At 40.0% G+C, this 18,870-nt stretch overlaps 1 protein-coding gene across 2 annotated transcripts in view; it reads left to right on the top strand.

Moving 5' to 3' along the window:
* The window catches only part of AFF1 (AF4/FMR2 family member 1), a 263,840-nt gene that overhangs the window by 5,240 nt on the left and 239,730 nt on the right, over positions 1–18,870 (top strand). Inside the window, exons 3-7 of one of the 2 annotated variants that reach the window (XM_042935954.1) lie at positions 7,045–7,140; positions 7,916–8,088; positions 9,515–9,764; positions 11,707–11,827; positions 15,929–16,116. The gene's annotated coding sequence lies outside the window, so the exon portion shown is untranslated. The remainder of the gene's footprint in view (positions 1–7,044; positions 7,141–7,915; positions 8,089–9,514; positions 9,765–11,706; positions 11,828–15,928; positions 16,117–18,870) is intronic. The other variant, XM_042935953.1, reaches the window with a different exon arrangement.

Raw genomic sequence — 18,870 nt, 5'->3', positions numbered from 1 at the left:
AAGATTTATATCCCAGGCTTATAATATCTATATAATCTTTTTAATTTTATTTATCTCAGTGGTTCATTCATAGCTCATCTTAAGCTTTAATTCAATTAGATTCAAGGCAATTTAACACATATCTATTGAGCATTTTCTGTATGCAAAGCTCTGTGATTAGCCCCCGTAGTCTGAAATTTGTCCCTCACCCCTGCCATGTGTAAGAAAAGCTTAGAGAGTTTTTAACAACTATATGCAAATGAATGAAACTGGACTGCTTTTTTAACACCATATACAAAAATAAACTCAAAATGGGTGTAAGACTTAAATGTAAGACCGGAAACCATAAAATTCCTAGAAGAAAACAGAGGAGGTAAGCTCTATGACATTGCTTTTGGCAATTTTTTTTTGGATCTGTCTCTCAAGGCAAAGACAGCAAAAGCAAAACTAAACTATTGGGACTACATCAAACTAAAAAACTTTTGCACAGCAAAGGAAACCATCAACAAAACAAAAAGGCGATCTGCTGAATGGGAGAAGATATTTGTAAATTATGTGTATCCCATAAGGGGTTAACATTCAAAATATATAAAGAACTCATATAACTCAATATCAGAAAAACAATCCAATTAAAAAATGAACAGAGCTGGGTGCCTGGGTGGCTCAGTCAGTTAAAGCATCTGACTTCAGCTCAAGTCATGATCTCACAATTCATGAGTTTGGGTCCCACCTCAGGTGAGCTTGAGCCCTGCTTTGGGTGAGCCCTGCTTCTCCCTCTTTCTCTGCCCCTTGCTCATTGTGCTCTCTCTCTCCCTCTCTCTCTCTCTCAAAAAAAAAAAAAAAAAAAAGAAGAAGAAGAAGAGAGAAAGAAAGAAAGAAAATGAATAGAGGCCCTGTCACTTTTCCAAAGAAGACATCCAGATGGCTAACAGACAGACACACTAAAAGATGTTCAGCATCACTCATCATCAGGGAAATGCAAATCAAAATCTCAATGAGATATCACCTTACACCTGTCAGAATGGCTAGTATCAAAAAGACGGGGGGGGGGGGGGGATGACAAGAAATAACAAATGTTGGCAACAAAGTGGAGAAAAGGGAACTCCTTGGTGGGAATGCAAATTGGTACAGCCACTGTGGAAAAGTGTGGAGGTTTTTCAAAAAATTAAAAATAGAACTACCATATGATCCAGCAATTCCACTTCTGGATATTTAGCCAAAGAAAATGAAAACACTAATTCAAAAAGACATATGAACTGCTATGTTTATTGCAGCATTACTTACAATATCCAACATACAGAACAACCTAAGTGTCCATTGATAGATGAATGGATAAAGAGGATGTGGTATAAATAAAAAATTTTAAAGAAAAAACAATTTTTAAGGGGATGTGGGGTGTGTATATATATATATATATATATATATATATATATATATGTTTACACATGTATATACATATATATACATACATATATATACATATACAATACCATATATATATATACATATACCATATATATACATATATATGTATACCATATATATACATATACAATACCATATATATATATATATACACACACACACACACCATATATATATACATATACAATGGAATATTACCTAGTCATAAAAAAGAGTGAAATCTTGCCAATTGCAACAATATGGATGGACCTAAAGGGTACTCTGCTAAAGGAAATAACTCATACAAAGATAAATGCCATATGATTTCACTTACATGTGCAATCTAAAATATAAAGCAAACAGATAAGCAAAATAAAAGAGAAACAGACACAGATATAGAGAATAAATTGTTGTTTGCCAGAGAGGAGAATAGGGGGTATGAATGAAATAAATGAAGGAGAGTAAGAGGTATGATGTTCTAGTTATAAAATAAATAAGTTGTGGGAATGAAAAGTACAGATTAGGGAATATAGTCAATGATATTGTAATATCTATATGGTAACATATAGTAGACATATTGTGATAACCATTTCTTGGCATATATAAATATTGAATCACTGTTGTACACCTGAAACTAATACAATATTTTATGTCAATCATTGTTCAATTAAAAAAATAAAGAACAGCTCTCTTTTCCCATGTAGAGTTAAGTCAATTATGAAAAGTGTACATTCTCAGAAATACAGAAAAAGAAAGGATCACCACTCTGTCACTTGTGAAAGCTGTCTTGAAAGAATTAAGTTTCCCTTTTTAAGCCAAAACCTAAAATTGAAATGCATATAAACCCCTAAAGCAGTAAATAACAATCTACCTAAATTCAGGACTGAAGAAAAAGGAATTATTTCAAAGTGTAGAACTTCTTGGACTTTCTCAAGCACTGACTTCTTAATGATAAACCTGTCTGTGAAATTTACTCCTTAATTCTTTTCCATCTTCTTGATTTTCCAAGTTAAATTCTTTTTTAATTTTATTGTAGGATAATTGGCAAATATAATGTAATGATTTGATAGGAATATACATTATACGGTGATTACCAAGATCAAGATAATCAACACATCACCACCCCACATAGTTAATAGTTAGCATAGTTAGCTCTGTGTGTGTGTGTTAAGAATGCTTAAGATCTACTCCCAGCAAATTTCTTTTTTTTTATGTTTATTATTTATTTTGATAGGGAGAGAGTGAGCAGGAGAGGGGCAGAGAGAGGGAGAGAGAATCCCACCCAAGCAAGCTCCATGCTGTCAGCGCAGAGCCTAACACAGGACTCAAACTCATGAACAGTGACCTGAGCTGAAATCAAGAGTCAGATGCTTAACCAACTGAGCCACCTAGGCACTGCCTCCACCCCACCCCCCACCCCAGGCAAATTTCAAGTGTACAATACTATATTCTTAACTACAGTCACCAAATCTTGTTTCTCATCTTCCAGTTCTACCTTCAGGGTACCAACAATAAATCAAAGGACACCCCCTGTGGCTGTAGTAGGCATTGTGATCTAATATGCTTTCAATTTTTAAGGTTTGTCCCCTATATACTATATATTTGAGAAACAAACAGCGGAGATAACACAATGCTAGAACAAACTCCTCTTTATCCCAAAGGTAAGCAGAGTCTCAAATGCATCTAAGCATCTCTAGCCTCCCTGGCTTGGTTGCTGTTTCCCAAGCCTGGAAGGCGTATTCCCACATGTCATGGGTTGAACCGAGTCCACCAAAAAGAAATGTTGAAGTCTTAACTCTCAGTACCTATGAAAGTGACCTCATTTGGAAAAGGGTCTTTGCAGATGTAATCAAGTTATGATGAGGTCCTACTGGATTGGGCCTAAATCCAATCACTGTGTCCTTACAGAAAAAGGAATGCCAAGGGTTGCCAGTAAGGATTAGAAGCCAAAAGAGACAAGGAACAGATTCTCCCTCAGAGCCTCCAAAAAGGACCCAACCCTGCTGACACTTTGATTTCAGACTTCTGGCCCTGCAAAGTATAAGAGAATAAATTTCTGTTGTAAGCCACTCAGTTTGTGGTACTTTGTTAGAGCAGCTCTATGAAACCAAATACACCACTGTAGGTGGTAGGTGTAGCTGTTCCTTCTACCTGGAATAGTCTTCCTCCAGACATGGATAACTCACCTCCGTCATGCATTTGCTTAGTGAGGCTCTCCCTGACACTCTAGTCAAAACCACTACCCCTCACCCCTGTGCTGCCAATCCCCTTACCCTGCTCTACTTTTTTTAATTAAAAAAAATTTTTGTAGTGTTTATTTTTGAGAGAGAGAGACAGAGAGCAAGTGGGGGAGGAGCAGAGAGAATGGGAGACAGAATCTGAAGCAGGCTCCAGGCTCCAAGCTGTCAGCACAGAGACCAATTCAGGGCTCGAACTCATGAACCATGAGATCATGACCTGAGCCAAAGTCAGATGCTTAACAAACTGAGCCACCCAACCACCCCACTCCTTTTTTTTTTTTTTTTTAAAGAAAACTACTTTATTAGGGCACCTGGGTGACTCAGTTGGTTGAGCATCCAACTTGATTTTGGCTCAGGCCATGATCTCACAGTTGGGTTTATGGGTTCAAGCCCCTTATCAGGCTCTGCACTGACAGCACAAAGTCTGCTTGGAATTCTCTCTCTCCCTCTCTCTCTCTGCTCCTTCCCTGCTCACACTCTCCAAATGAATGAATGAATGAATGAATGAATGAATTTAATTAATTAAATATTTAAAAAAGAAAACTACTTTATTAACAGCTGGCAATTCTTACAAATTCCAGGCATGTTGCATAGCCTCTGCTCAGCCCAGTCATCTGCTATGGGCTCAAAAACATCCATTTCTAAAACAGCTGCCTAAATTTTGTATAAGTATTAAGGAATACTTTCGTGCAAGCTAATTTTAGCTTGCATAAAACAAATTTGTAGTAAACAAAAAGCTTCAATGTAGGAAACTGCTCTCTAATTAAGAATTTAGTACTTCTTTTTACCAAAATGTAAATAAAGGGGTTTCAGCTCAGGGTCTTTTCAGCAACCCTCCAGGTGAGAAAAAATCTTTTAACCTCCCACTTTTCCTTCTCTACCTCTTATTTTCCCTTTCTTCCCTCTTCTTACCATCTGTTCTGTTTGCTTTCCCACCAACATTCTTCTTCCTGTTGTTTCCTCCTCCTTTCTCCCTCTTTATTCTTTTCCACCCTCCTTTCATTTACTTTCTTCCCTCCCTACTTTCAGTTTTATCTCCCTTTTTATCTCCCTTCCAATGTTGAAATCATTACATGCTTATAGAGCCAAGTAAACTCCAGCTCTGCTTTTTTTTGCATTTATCACCTTCTAACATACTATACAGTTTATTCATTATGTTTATTGTTAATTATATGATCAATGTTTATTGTTAGCTGTGAACTCCATAAGGGTAGAGAGTTTGTTTCTTTCACTTCTGTATCCTTAGGGCCTTGAACACTCAAGGGAATGCATATGTAGGTAGTAAAAAATAAAGAATGGCAAGGTGAATATCATGCAAGATGAGACTATAGTTACCTTTGGAGGGAGATGGAAAGTTATAATTTGGAAAGTACATGAGCCTTGCGCAGTGGCAGTATCATAGCCAATGAGGTTTATCCGAGGTGCAATTATTACTAATTGGAAAGTGTATGCAGGGCCTTCAGACTTGCAAGTGGGGCTCTATTTCCTAACCTGGTTAGCAGTTAAAGGCATGATTACTTTCTCACAACTTGGTAAATTGTACATTTATGTTTTATACATCTTTCTGCATGAGCCATTTTTCACAACAAAGAGAAGCTTTAAGAATTACTTTCATTTTGGGGACGCCTGGGTGGCTCAGTCCATTAAGCGGCTGACTCTTGATCTCAGTTCAGGTCATGATCTCACAGTTCGTGGGTTTGAACCCTGCATCAGGCTCTGCACTGACAGTGTGGAGCCTGCTTGAGAGTCTTTCTCTCTCCCTCTCTCTCTGCCCCTCTCCTGCTCTCTCTTTCTCTCCCTCTGTCTCAAAATAAATAAACACTTAAAAACATTTAAAAAGAATTACTTTTATTTTTTTCCTATGGGGAAAGTTATTGCTTAAAAATATTATTTATAAAAATGTCATAACTTTGATGATTATATTAAATGGTACAACATAGGGGTTCCTGGGTGCCTCAGTTCATTGAGTACCCAACTCTTGATTTTGGCTTGGGTCATGATCTCACAATTCATGAGTTCGAGCTCCACATCAGGCTCTGCACTGATGGTGTGGAGCCTGCTTGGGATTATCTCTCTCTTCCTCTCTCTCTGTCCCTCCCCCCCAACCCCCTATCTCTCAAAATAAATAAATATTAAAAGCAACAACAACAACAACAGTACAACATAGTGTCCCCAAAAGCCATAAAGGCATTTTATTTTAAAATATGATCTTAATAGAAGTAATGTGTAAAGCAGCAACATGACATACATAGCTACTGTCACAAAACAAATTACATCTCCCTAAACTTAAATGTTGGAGCTGTAAACTGCACCCTTCCCAATGCGACTGTATTTAGAGAAGAGGCCTTTATGAAGATAATTAAGGTCAGGGGCTCCTGGGTGGTTCAGTCGGTTAAGCGTCTGACTCTCGATTTCAGCTCAGGTCATGATCTCACAGTTTGTGGGTTCAAGCCCTAAGTCAGGCTCCGTGCTGGCAGTGTGGAGCCTGCTTGGGATTCTTTCTCTCCTTCTGTCTGCCCCTCCCCTGTTCAAGCTCATGCGCGCTCTCTCTCTCTCTCAAGATAAACATTAAAAATTTTTTTTTTTACATTTATTTTCGAGAAACAGAGTGAGACAAAGCGTGAATGGGGGAGGGGCAGAGAGAGTAGGAGACACAGAATCTGAAGCAGGCTCCAGGCTCTGAGCAAGCGGTCAGCACAGAACCTGATGCGGGGCTCGAACGCACGAACTGTGAGATCATGACCTGAGCCGAAGTCGGACACTCAACCGACTGAGCCACCCAGGCGCCCCAAACATTAAAATTTTTTTAATAAAAAAGTAAAATTAATTGATTAGAAAAGAAGATAATTAAGGTTAAATGAGGTCATTAGGGTGGGGTCTTGATCCAGTAAGACTGGTATCCTTATAAGAGGAGGAGACACCAGGAATACACACAGAGGAATGGCCACGTGAGGAAACAAGAAAGTGGCCACCTGCAAGAGAGGAGAGAGGATTCACCAGAAACCAGCTCTGCTGGCACCTTGATCCTGGACTTCTAGCCTCCAGAGCTGTGAGAAAATAAATTTCTGTTGTTTAAGCCCCCAGTTTGTGGTATTCTGTTATGGCAGTCTGAGGAGACAAATATAGCTGCCACCCCAGAGTCACTTTTGTTCCCATTCTTTTCTACCTCTTACCCTTGTCCCTCTCCCCCTCTCAAAAAAACTGAGGTGTGATACGTTAAATGATATATAGATGTGATGGTTTAAAAAACATGTCCACAAATCCTCTGATATACCTCCCTTCAAGAAGAAGAGCTTAATTCCCCTCCCCTTGAGTGTGACCCTCTTCTAACTCATAAAATAACGTAAAAATGATGACATATGACTGAAGAGACTCTGTAATAAAAGGCACTATGGCTACCTTCATGTTCTCTCTCTCTCAGATCACTCACTTTGGGAGAAGCCAGCCACCATGTTGAGCCATCCTATGGAGAGGCCATGGAGTGAAGAACTTAGGCTGCAAGTCAACAGCTGTATGAGTGAGCCATCTCAGAAGGGGATCCTCTAGCCCCAGTCGAGCTTTTAGATGACTGCAGCCCTTGCACACATCTTGACTGAAACCTCATTCGAGATGCTGAGCTAGAAACATCCAACTAAGCTACCCTCAAATTCCTGACCCACAGAATTTGTGACATAACATGTTTATTTTAAGACACTAAATTGGGAGTAATTTGTTACTCCAGTAGGTAATTTCTAGAGGCTAGATTACTCTTACATAAGAAGGAGATAAGGAGACATAGAAGGAAAGATCTGGAAATGAGTTAGGAGGAAAAAGAAGTGGAAAGAGGGTATAGTGAGGAGAATTTCAAAAGTGTTCACTCATTTGGAGAGACAGGATGAGGTTAGGGCAGTGATATATGAAATGGGACTTTGGGACAGAGAGATGTTAAAAGGTTTATTCAAGAAATTTTTCTGTGTTATTTGGTATGAATCTCTCCCCTGTGTTCCTAAAAAACTTTAAATAAAGATCTACATATCTTTAAATAATAATAATCCAACTTGCCCAGTGATTTAATGTGTCCTTGGGCTCATGAATGACTTATGTAAGTCAATGCCAGTAATTTTATCCTTCTTTACTAGACACTCAATTTCCCAGTTCTTCTTATTACGTGGAGCCATGGACAAAGTTCTGGCCAATGAGACATAAGGGGAAGTCTACTGGGAGCCCCTGGGAAATATTTTGCTTCCTGCTGAGTAGAGACACACACTTAAGAATTCACTAGCATTTCCCTGACCTTTCTTCCTATCTTACAGGTGTGTCGAAAAGTTGTATGAGGCCACTGTCTTGTGCCAGTGAGAAGCTAATTGTGATGATGGGAAGGCATCAGGCAGGGGTGGCTAAGCATAAGGCCAGAAAGCACCTAGAGCCATGGAGGCAGCCTGAGTGGTGGCATTGAACCTGGAGTGCCTTGTTCCAATCTCATTAGGTGAGAATATTAATGCTCTTTTTTTGCTTAAGTCACTTAAGCTACAATTACTATGGTTTTCTGTAATTTGTGTCAAAATCATTCCTAACTGATACTTAAGATGAATATTTTCTTAAAGATGGTGCCCTCAAGGGCACCTGGGTGGTTCAGTCGGTTGAGCATCCAACTTTGGCTCAGGTCATGATCTCATGGTTCATGATTGGAGCCCCACGTTGGGCTCTGTGCTGACAGCTCAGAGCCTGGAGCCTGCTTCAGATTCTGTCTCCCCCTCTCTCTCTCTACCCCTCCCCTGCTTTTGCTCTGTCTCTGTCTCTCTCTCCAAAATAAATAAACATTTAAAAACTTAAAAAAAAAAAAAAAAAAAAAAGATGGTGCCCTCAAGCCAAGCCACATAATATGTGTGGACCTGAGACATACTTCCTGAGTTCAAAATCCCCTTCCACTTCATCTAGTAGCCCTCTAGCCAGGAAGTTACCTCAGTGCCTCAGTTTTTCATCTATAAGATGGAGATAATTCTACTTTCACCATAGGACTGTCATGACCATTAGTTGCCTTGCCCTAATTATTATACAACAAATATAAATTGTCATTATTTTAAGAGTTTAAAAACCAAAAATTTAGTATTCAAAATCTTCAAAAAACCACACAATCCACGGGGCGCCTGGGTGGCTCAGTCGGTTGAGCGTCCGACTTCGGCTCAGGTCATGATCTCACAGTTCGTGGGTTTGAGCCCCGCATCAGGCTCTGTGCTGACCACTTGCTCAGAGCCTGGAGACTGCTTCAGATTCTGTGTCTCCTTCTCTCTCTGCCCCTCCCCCGCTCACACTTTGTCTCATTCTGTTTCTTAAAAATAAATAAATGTAAAAAAAAAAAAACAGAACAATCCTCACAAAATGTGAAGTTTATCAACTACGAATTAAGGACCTGTAGATATTCTGCTACTGTACATAATCATCATATTTTGGATGGATGTGAAGTGACTTCGGTTTTTAACTCTTCAATGAAGAAAATTTCAAATCTATACAAAAGCAAAGAGATTCATACACTGAATCTCCATCTACCCATCACCCAATGTTAGCTGTTTATCAACAGATTTCCAATCTTGTTTAATTTTGTCACTTTCCCTGTAAACACTGAGTGACTTTTTTTTAAGTTTAAGAGAGAGAGCATGAGAGAGAGAGAAAGAGAGAGAGAGAGAGAACCCAAGCAGGCTCCTCACAGCCAGCAGAGCCCAGTGCGAGGCTCAATCACACAAAACGTGAGATCATGACCTGAACCAAAATCCAGAGTTGGACACTCAGCTGACTGAGCCACCCAGGCAACCCCTAAGTAACTTTTAAAAATTCATTTATAAGTCACTTTAATTTCACAAAAAATTAAATATGTGTATATATCTCTAGAACTAACAGCTTTTTTTTTTTTTAAGTTTTCCTATATTTGTTTTGAATGTAAGACCTCAGACTGAGATCTTAATGATGGCAGTTGAAAAAGTATGGATTTTGGAGCCATCTCTAGATTGGGTAAAAATTCCGGTTCCACCTCTCTCTAGCTATGTGATCAGAAGCACATCACTTACTTTCCTCTGGGCCTCAGTTTTTTCACCTGCAAAGAGGAGCAGACCAGCAGTCACGACCCACTTTCCAGGGTCACTTTGAGAAATAAATAGCAAAACAATGGTGAGTAATACCTATAATTTACTAAACAAGCCAGCCACTGCCCTAAGCACTTTTCTGGTAGTATTGTCAGTCCTTGGCACTTGGCACTTGCCTGGTGCCCAGCAAATGTCACCTTTCAGTCCTTGGAGCAGGTTTTACTACAGTAAAGTTGACCAAGTGCTGGCGCTGGTTATGGCAGGCTGGTGAGAGAAAGTAGTGCCTTACCAGACACAGTCCTCCACAAAGTGGGGGCAGCAGGGGTGGCTGAAGAAAGCCTTCTCGATTTACTAACCAGTCCAGTTTGTAGGGAAGATGACGGATGGAAAAGGAGGAAAGAATGAGGATAAAAGGGAGTGTAGAGTCAGGAAGAGACAAAAGTATCATGTTTTGTTTTGTTTTTTTTTAATTGTTATTTTTAAAGTTTATTAATTTGTGAGTGAGAGAGAGAGCACAGGGGAAGGGGCAGAGAGAGAATCCCAAGCAGGCTCCCTGCGGTCAGGGTGGAGCCTAACAAGGGCTTGATCTCATGAACAGTGAGATCATGACCTGAGCCAAAATCAAGAGTTGGAGGCTTAACTAATTGAGCCACCTCTGAAGTACCACATTTGTCTCTCTCTAGTGCTCTCACACATTGGCTTTTCTGGCTTCACACAGCCCCTCCCAGCAGTTATCACTCTGCACTTACCTTTGGGGCTCAGTAGCTGGGAATGTCGGGATGGGATGGCGTAGAGAAGCAGACAGGTGACCTGAAGTTAGCCCCAGAATGACCATGGCCCCATTGTTCAGGAAGACAGTTCCCAACACCCCCAAGTCCTCTGCAGTTCCCATTACTGTTTGATGGGCCTTTATACATTTAGTCTGCAAACCAAGGCTCCCTCAGATGGGCCCATTAGAAGAGTCCTTACCACCTCAAGGGGTATGAAGGCTGCCTGACCTTGCAAACCCAGACGTTTTCCAGAAAAGGCTCAGAACAGCGATAAGCTGGGAACGGATTCGAACAGTTAGGAAGGAGTGATTCTAAAATCAATGTTTATTAGCAAAGCTTTCCCTTTTTTTTTTTTTCTGTTTCTCTCTCCAGAAGACTTTGTGTCTGAACTGGGCTTCAAATTCAAAGTAGGAAATCTACTAATTCTTTTCAAAGGGGTCTGTGGATTCATAACAATCAAGTGCTTGGGTGGCTCAGTCGGTTGAGCATTTCACTTTGGCTCAGGTCACAATCGAACAGTTCAAACGGTTCAAACCTACATCAGGCTCTGTGCTGATAGCTTCAGATTCTGTGTCTCCCTCTCTCTCTGCCTCTCCCCCACTTGCTCTCTCTCTCTTTCTCTCTCTTTCAAAAATAAACATTAAAAAAAATGTTTTTTAAGTAGGAGATGAATTTAAAATGCATATTCCCAGGTCCTGCCTCCAGAATTCTAATTCAGAGGGATCAAGAATCAGCTGTTAAAAAATAAGTGCCCAAATGATTCTCTTTCAGGTGTTTTTGGACATTTCTCCAAAACTGGCCTAAAGACCATTGCATCAGATGAGTCCCTAGAGTCTTGTGAAAAATACAAAGTCCATAGATATCCTGAATTTTAATCTGCAGGGGCAGAGTTGGTTGGGGGAGGATGAAGAAGGAAGTCCAGGATTCTGCATTTTATTTTATTTTATTTTTTATTTTTTTAACGTTTATTTATTTTTGAGACAGAGAGAGACAGAGCATGAACAGGGGAGGGGCAGAGAGAGAAGGAGACACAGAATCTGAAACAGGCTCCAGGCTCTGAGCTGTCAGCACAGAGCCCGACGCGGGGCTCGAACTCACGGACCATGAGATCATGACCTGAGCTGAAGTCGGATGCTTAACCGACCAAGCCACCCAGGCACCCCTGGGATTCTGCATTTTAAAGAGACTTCCCAGGTGAAGGCTTACTCCTGAATTTTAAGAACCACCCACCTAAGGAATAACAAAATGTTCTCTTAGATGGGCTGTGGCCTAGAGGACCTACTTCTGCTGAATCTCATGAAGCTACTTTGGGTATATGTATGTTCATGAGGAAACCACAACCCCAAGAACTCAACTAAAGGAATGAGAAAAAGACAAGGTACTGAGAACAGGAATTAAGTAATAACCAACAATGGTTCCACATCAAAGAATTTTTATAAAGTCTCTCCAGTAGGAACACTGCAACACATTGGTCCTCTATTCATCTATACTTGGCCTGCAGTGCAAATTTTCTTACATGTAGATGCTCTATAAATACCCATTAAGTTGACTTGAATGTATTCCCTTTGGAGAGCCATACTTTCAACAAGGACTTCCATAATTTTTTCTAGTGGTGTTTGGATAAGCATACATGTATGTACAGGCAAGGGGCAGAGAGGTGATGGTGAACAAAAGTGGGTTTGATAAGGTAAGGAAGATAAAACTTAATGAGTTGCTAAGCAGACTTCAGTTGTAAGTTAGGGAAAGCATAACTACCAGTTCTAATTTGGGTTTACTTCCTCTTTTGCTGCAGAATCTTAAGCAAGCTACTTTCATTTCTCTCTTTTTTTTTTTTTTTTTAAGGAATATGCCTTGTGGAATTATTTTAAGAAGTAAGTAATCAGAGATTGGAAAGCACCTTTTCCTCTTAGCCAAAATTGTGAAGAGAATCTCCACCATCTGGCATCTAGGCCAGTTCAATGAGACAAGTAGTTTCTTTCTTTCTTTCCTTCTTTCTGTAAACTAAAGATCATTTAGTAGATGTTTATTGAGGATTCATTATATGCTAGAAGCTATGACTTCTGGGATAGCAAACAAGATACAGTTACTACCTACTATTATTGAAGAAGTGAGGAAATCAAGTGAAAAGTAGAAGTTGAAGGATCAGGGAAAAATCACTGGCCAGCCTTCCTTTAGTGCTGGCAGAGGTGGGCAACAGGAAGCTTGCAAAGTCATCTGGGAATCCAGGTGCTTCAGCTATCAGAGTGGAACAGCCCAGCTGGAGTCACTTCTGGTCAACAGGGCCTGCGCTTGACAAAAGAGTCTGGTATGGGGTAGGAGGGAGCAAGAACATACAGAATGTGCCACCAGTGTGGTAGAGAGTGGGCACAACTGAGATAGGCAAACCTCTCTGTGTGTTTCCTCCAGAGCATGGCTGCTCTTTCCCTACTACCTACCAAATCACATGCTAGCTTCTTTTTTTTTTTTTTTCCAACTCTAATGCAAATCACACAAGGAAGGGGATTCTGGGAACTGTAGTTCTAATTTGTCCAAAGTAACACCATATATATAAGGAGTTGGGTTGAGAAGTGATGAAAGTTGACCAGGAGGCCAATGCATGATTAGAGGTGACATAATCAGGATGCCTGGTGGCTCAGTCAGTTGAGCATCTGGCTCTTGATTTCAGCTTAGGTCATGATCCCAGGGTCATGGGATCAAGCCCCATGCTGGGCTCCGTGCTGAGCATGGAACATGCTCTCTCTCTCTCCCTCTGCCCCCCACCCCCACTCACACTTTCTCTCTCTCTCTCTCTCTCTCTCTCTCTCTCTCTCTCTCAAATAAAAAAATTTAAAGGTGACACAGTCAATGCAAAGATTCTGAGCAAAAGTGCTTATTGAGATCCCAAGCTGTTTGAGACTCCTCAGGACTTCTCAAAGTCCTGTGTCAGCACTAGAATTGTCCCACTTAGAGCAAACTGGTTGCATAAAGTGAAGTCAGCTCATAAATGTAAGTCTGATACCCCAACACAGTGACCACAGGTGCAACAATTACAGATGATCACTGAGTTTTTATCTCAGTGTGACACAACAGCTATTAACAATTACTTTAAGATTTATTTTTTTTATCAGATTCAGGTTTACAAGGTATATAATGCTTATCTGTTCAAATATTTATCAATGCTTACTTTACATCACACAGAAGAAGTGAAACATCTTGGGGCGCCTGGGTGGCGCAGTCGGTTAAGCGTCCGACTTCAGCCAGGTCACGATCTTGCGGTCCGTGAGTTCGAGCCCCGCGTCGGGCTCTGGGCTGATGGCTCAGAGCCTGGAGCCTGGAGCCTGTTTCCGATTCTGTGTCTCCCTCTCTCTCTGCCCCTCCCCCGTTCATGCTCTGTCTCTCTCTGTCCCAAAAATAAATAAAAAACGTTGAAAAAAAAATTAAAAAAAAAAAGAAGTGAAACATCTTACTAGCCTCTGCACAAACTGGACACACGCCCTTCTACCTGTTCTTGCATACAACACCTCAGATTTCCTACCCAAGCATACCAGATTCCCCACAAGGTATACAATAAATAAAACCTGGTGATAAGGGGGAGAAAAAGAGGCTCTGAGACACAAGCCCTCAGGTTTCATAGCCCTACTCAGAAGGATTGGTCATAACTCCTTAAATTAAGATGATGTAGTTAAAAATAGCAGAACTTCCAGGGAACTAGTTTAAATAAATAGGAGGATTTAAAATGAGGAGACTTGCTTATCTCACAAGACACAAGGGCAAGGAATGCAGCCAGCCCTCAGACAGGAGCTGAAATCAAGAAGTAGAAAGCCAACCCTCTCTCTCTGCCCCTCCACCGCTTGTGCTCTGTTTCTGCCTCTCAAAAATAAATACATGTTAAAAAAAATTTTTTTTTTTTAATGAGGGGGGTCTCCTAGGTGACTTGGTTGGTTAAGCGTCCAACTTCAGCTCAGGTCATGATCTCACGGTTTGTGGGTTCAAGCCCCGTGTCAGGCTCTGTGCTGACAGCTCAGAGTCTGGAGCCTGCTTAGGATTCTGTCTCCCTCCCTCTCTGCTCCTCCCTCACTTGTGCCCTCTCTCTCTCTCTGCCTCTCAAAAATGAATAAAGGTTAAAAAATTTTAAAAAAATAAAAAGAAGTAGAAAGCCAGGAACACTCCACTCCATCTCATTGTCTGCTTTCTCTTCTGCATTTGCTCCTTCTCCCTGCAAACTGATTTCTCTGTTCCTCAAAGCACAAGATGGAATGCAGCTGCCCCTCTTGAGTTGGAAGTGATAGTTTGAAGCAAATGGAGACTGCCTTTCTTTCAGTCCTAATACCAAATAGGGGGAGAATCTGATTCAGTATTCCCTCCTTGGACCAATTAGCCTTGGTGGTAATGGGAAATCAGGAAGGCTTCAGTACAAACCTGCAGCCAGGACCCCATCTCAATGGGTAAGGGAGCACTGGTGTCAACACTCTGACTTTACTTATAGAGGATACAAGGTTAATCTAATGCTAGCCAAATGTACAGAAATAAATGACTTCCTAGGGAGACTCCAGAAGTCAATCCTACTCTTCGACTTCCTGCAGTGACTAGAACAGCAGGAGCCAATGCAAAGTCAGAAACCTAATAATATGAGCATTGGGGACACTGTAATCAAGTCAGGATTAATGAAATAGAATATGTCCAAGAGTGTAGCACACACTGTTGATTCCCTTCCAAAACCATTTCCTTGCTTCCTTGCTGTTGCACCTCTAGTTTTGTTCAGGTATCTAATCTCCTCCATTTGGTCATGTGCTTGTGTGCCAGTTACTTCCAAAGCTCTTAAAGGTGAATCCTGATTAAACCAACCAAGGTAGTACCATTCCCTTTATCTTTGATTTAGGCTTGGGCATGTGATATATATTCTCACCAATGAAACATGAGGTAAAATCAACTGGGTGTTTCTGAGAAAGGTTTCTTTATTCCTAGAAAAGATATCAATGAAGAGATTATCTTTTCTTCCTTTATACTTTCGTGCATCTGGATATTGGATACAACCTGGAATTGCTCTCGCCATCTTAGAACCATAAGGAGAACTAACCTAAGGGAAAAAAGAGAAGGGAAAAGTCTGGGGTCAATGGTAACATAATTTATCAATGAATTAACTCTCCTTGGAGCCATTCTGCATTTGGACTTCTTGTATGAGATAAATTTTATTTTTTAAGCCACTTCAAGTTGATTTTCAACTGCAGCTGAAGGCAGCCCAACCAAAACAGAGGATATGGTGGGAATTAAGGTGAAAAAGACAAGCAGATAAGATCCCACATACAGAAACAGGAGTCAGAATGAAGTCAGACTTCTCAGCAACAACCATGAAAGCTAGATGATGAAATTTTGAAGGAAAAGATTTTCCAATATAGAATTTTCAGACCAGCCAAATTATCATTTAAGTATGAAAGTAGAATAGGAATATTTTAATACACAAAAGGTCTCAAAAATTATACCTGCACTGAATTCTTTATAGGAAACCAGAAAGAATGTGCTTCTCCAAAATGAGGGAATAAACCAAAAAAGAGAAAGACATGGAATCCAGTACACAAGAACCTCCCTTAGGAGAGGAAGACATGAAGTACAGTAGACAAGACATCCTTCAAAAAAGGAAGACATGGAATCCAGTAGACAAGACCAGACTTCTATCACGAGGGAAAACAGGTATAGTAAATAAGACCTTCATCATGGGAAGTGAAGAAGGAAAATAATCATGGGCAAACTTTGAGGGTACTTCTCTAAGGGGCAAAACACCTTTGGCATCTGGCACAATGTGTAGACAGGAAAGATGTAAATGTGGGTGTGTGTACTAAAAGAGTGAAATTTTCAATAGTAGAAAGTCCATAGATACCTAAATTTTTTATTGTTTTTTATTTTAATTCCAGTATACTTAACATACAATGTTTTGTTAGTTCCAGGTGTCTAAGATAGTGATTCAACAATTCTATACATTACACAGTGCTCATCATGATAAGTATATTCTTAATCTCCTTTACTAGTCACCCATCTCCCCACCCACGTCTCCTCTGGAAACCATCAGTTTGTTCTCTATACTTAAGATTCTGTTTTTTGGTTTGTCTCTCTCTCTCTCTCTTTTTTCCTTTTGCCCGTTTTGTTTCCTAAATTCCACATATGAGTGCAATCATGGTATTTATCTTTCTCTGACTGACTTATTTCTCTTAGCATAATACTCTGTAGCTCCAACCATGTTGTTGTAAATGGCAAGATTTCATTATTTTTTATGGCTCAATAATATCCATTATAGCAGGTGTCCCTTTGAATTAGTGTTTTCATATTTTGGGGGTAAATATCCAGTAGTGCAATTATTGGATAGCAGGTAGTTCTATTTTTAATTTTTTGAGGAACTTCCATACTGTTTTCCACAGTGGCTGCACCAGTTTGCATTCCTACCAACAATGCCTGAGGGTTCATTTTTTCCCACATCCTCACCAACGTTGTTTTGTTTTGTTTTGTTTTGTTTAATTCTTGAGAGAGAGGGAAAGTGCGCAAATAGGGGTGAGACAGAGAGAGGGAGAGAGAATCTTAAGCAGGCTTCATGCCTGGCACAGAGCCCAACACAAGGCTCGATCTCATGACCATGAGATCATGACCTAAGCCAAAATTAAGAGTTGGATGCTTAACCGACTAAGCCACCAGGTGCCTGTCTTGTGTTTTTTATTTTAGCCATTCTGACAGGTGTGAGGTGGTATCTCATTGTGGTTTTGTTTCGTATTTCCCTGATGACAAGTGATGATGAGCATCTTTTCATGTGTCTGTTGGCCATCTGGATGTCTTCTTTGGAAAAATGTCTGTTCATGTCTTCTGCCCATTTTTTAATCGGATTATTTGTTTTGGGAGTGTTGAGTTGTGTAAATTATTTAGATATTTTGGATACTAACCCTTTATTGGATATGTCATTTGCAAATATCTTCTCCCATTCAGCAGGTTGTCTTTAATTTTGTTGATTATTTCTTTGGCTGTACAGAAATTTTTTTATGTTGAAAAAGTCCCAGTAGTTTATTTTTTCTTTTATTTCTCTTGCCTCAGAAGACATATCTAGAAAAATGATGCTATGGCTAGTGTCAGAGACATTACTGCCTATGCTGTCTTCTAGGATTTTTATGGTTTCGAGTCTCACATTTAGGTCTTTTTTTTTTTTTAACTTTTTATTTATTTATTTTATTTATTTTTTTTTTAATTTTTTTTTCAACGTTTTTAATTTATTTTTGGGACAGAGAGAGACAGAGCATGAATGGGGGAGGGGCAGAGAGAGAGGGAGACACAGAATCGGAAACAGGCTCCAGGCTCCGAGCCATCAGCCCAGAGCCTGACGCGGGGCTCGAACTCACGGACCGCTTGATCGTGACCTGGCTGAAGTCGGACGCTTAACCGACTGCACCACCCAGGCGCCCCTATTTATTTATTTTGAGAGAGAAACAGATCGAGCAGTGGAGGGTCAGAAAGAGGGAGAGAGAGAATCCCAAGCAGGCTCCACACAGTCAGCCCAGAGCCTGATTTGGGGCTCGAACTCATGAACCACAAGATCATGACCTGAGTTGAAACCAAGAGTCGGACACTCAGTCAGCTGAGCCACCCAGATGCCCCCACATTTAAGTCATTAATCCATTTTGAGTCTATTTTTGTGTATGGTATAAGAAAGTTGTCCAGTTTCATTCTTTTGCATCTAACTGACCAGTTTTCCCAACACCATTTGAAGAGACTGTCTTTTTCCCTTTGGACATTCTTTCTACTTTGTCTAAGACTAATTGACCATATAATTGTGAGTTTATTTCTGGGTTTTCTATTTTATTCTATTGATCTATGTGTCTGTTTTGGTGCCAGTACCGTGTAATGTTTCGATTACTACAGCTTTGTAATATAACTTGTAGTCCGGAACTGTGATACCTCCAGTTTTGTTTTTCTTTTTCAAGATTGCTTTGGCTATTCAGGGTCTTTTTGTGGTTCCATACAGATTTTAGACTGTTTCTTCAAGTTCTGTGAAACTGCTATTGGTATTTTGATGAGGATTACATTAAATCTGTAGATTGCTTTGGAGAGTATAGACAGTTTAACAATATTTGTTCTTCCAATCCATGAGCATGAAATGTCTTTCTGTTTCTTTGTGTTGTCTTCAGTTTCTCTCATCAATGTTTTATAGTTTTCAGAGTACAGGTATTTCACCTCTTTGGTTATGTTTGTTCCTAGGTACTTTTTTATTTTTGGTGCAGTTGTAAATGGAATTATTTTCTTTACTTCTCTTTCTGCTGTTTCATTATTAGTGTGTAGAAATGCAACAGATTTCTGTACATTGATTTGTATCCTGTGACTTTACTAAATTCATGTATCAGTTCTAGCAGTTTTTTGGTTTTCTATATATAGTATCACGTCATCTGCAAATAGTAAAAGTTTTACTTCTTC

This window comes from Panthera leo, chromosome B1 (assembly GCF_018350215.1).
Source record: "Panthera leo isolate Ple1 chromosome B1, P.leo_Ple1_pat1.1, whole genome shotgun sequence".
NCBI lineage: Eukaryota > Metazoa > Chordata > Mammalia > Carnivora > Felidae > Panthera > Panthera leo.
The sequence above is the reverse complement of the archived record's forward strand: the minus strand, read 5'-3'. Positions and strand labels throughout refer to the sequence as shown.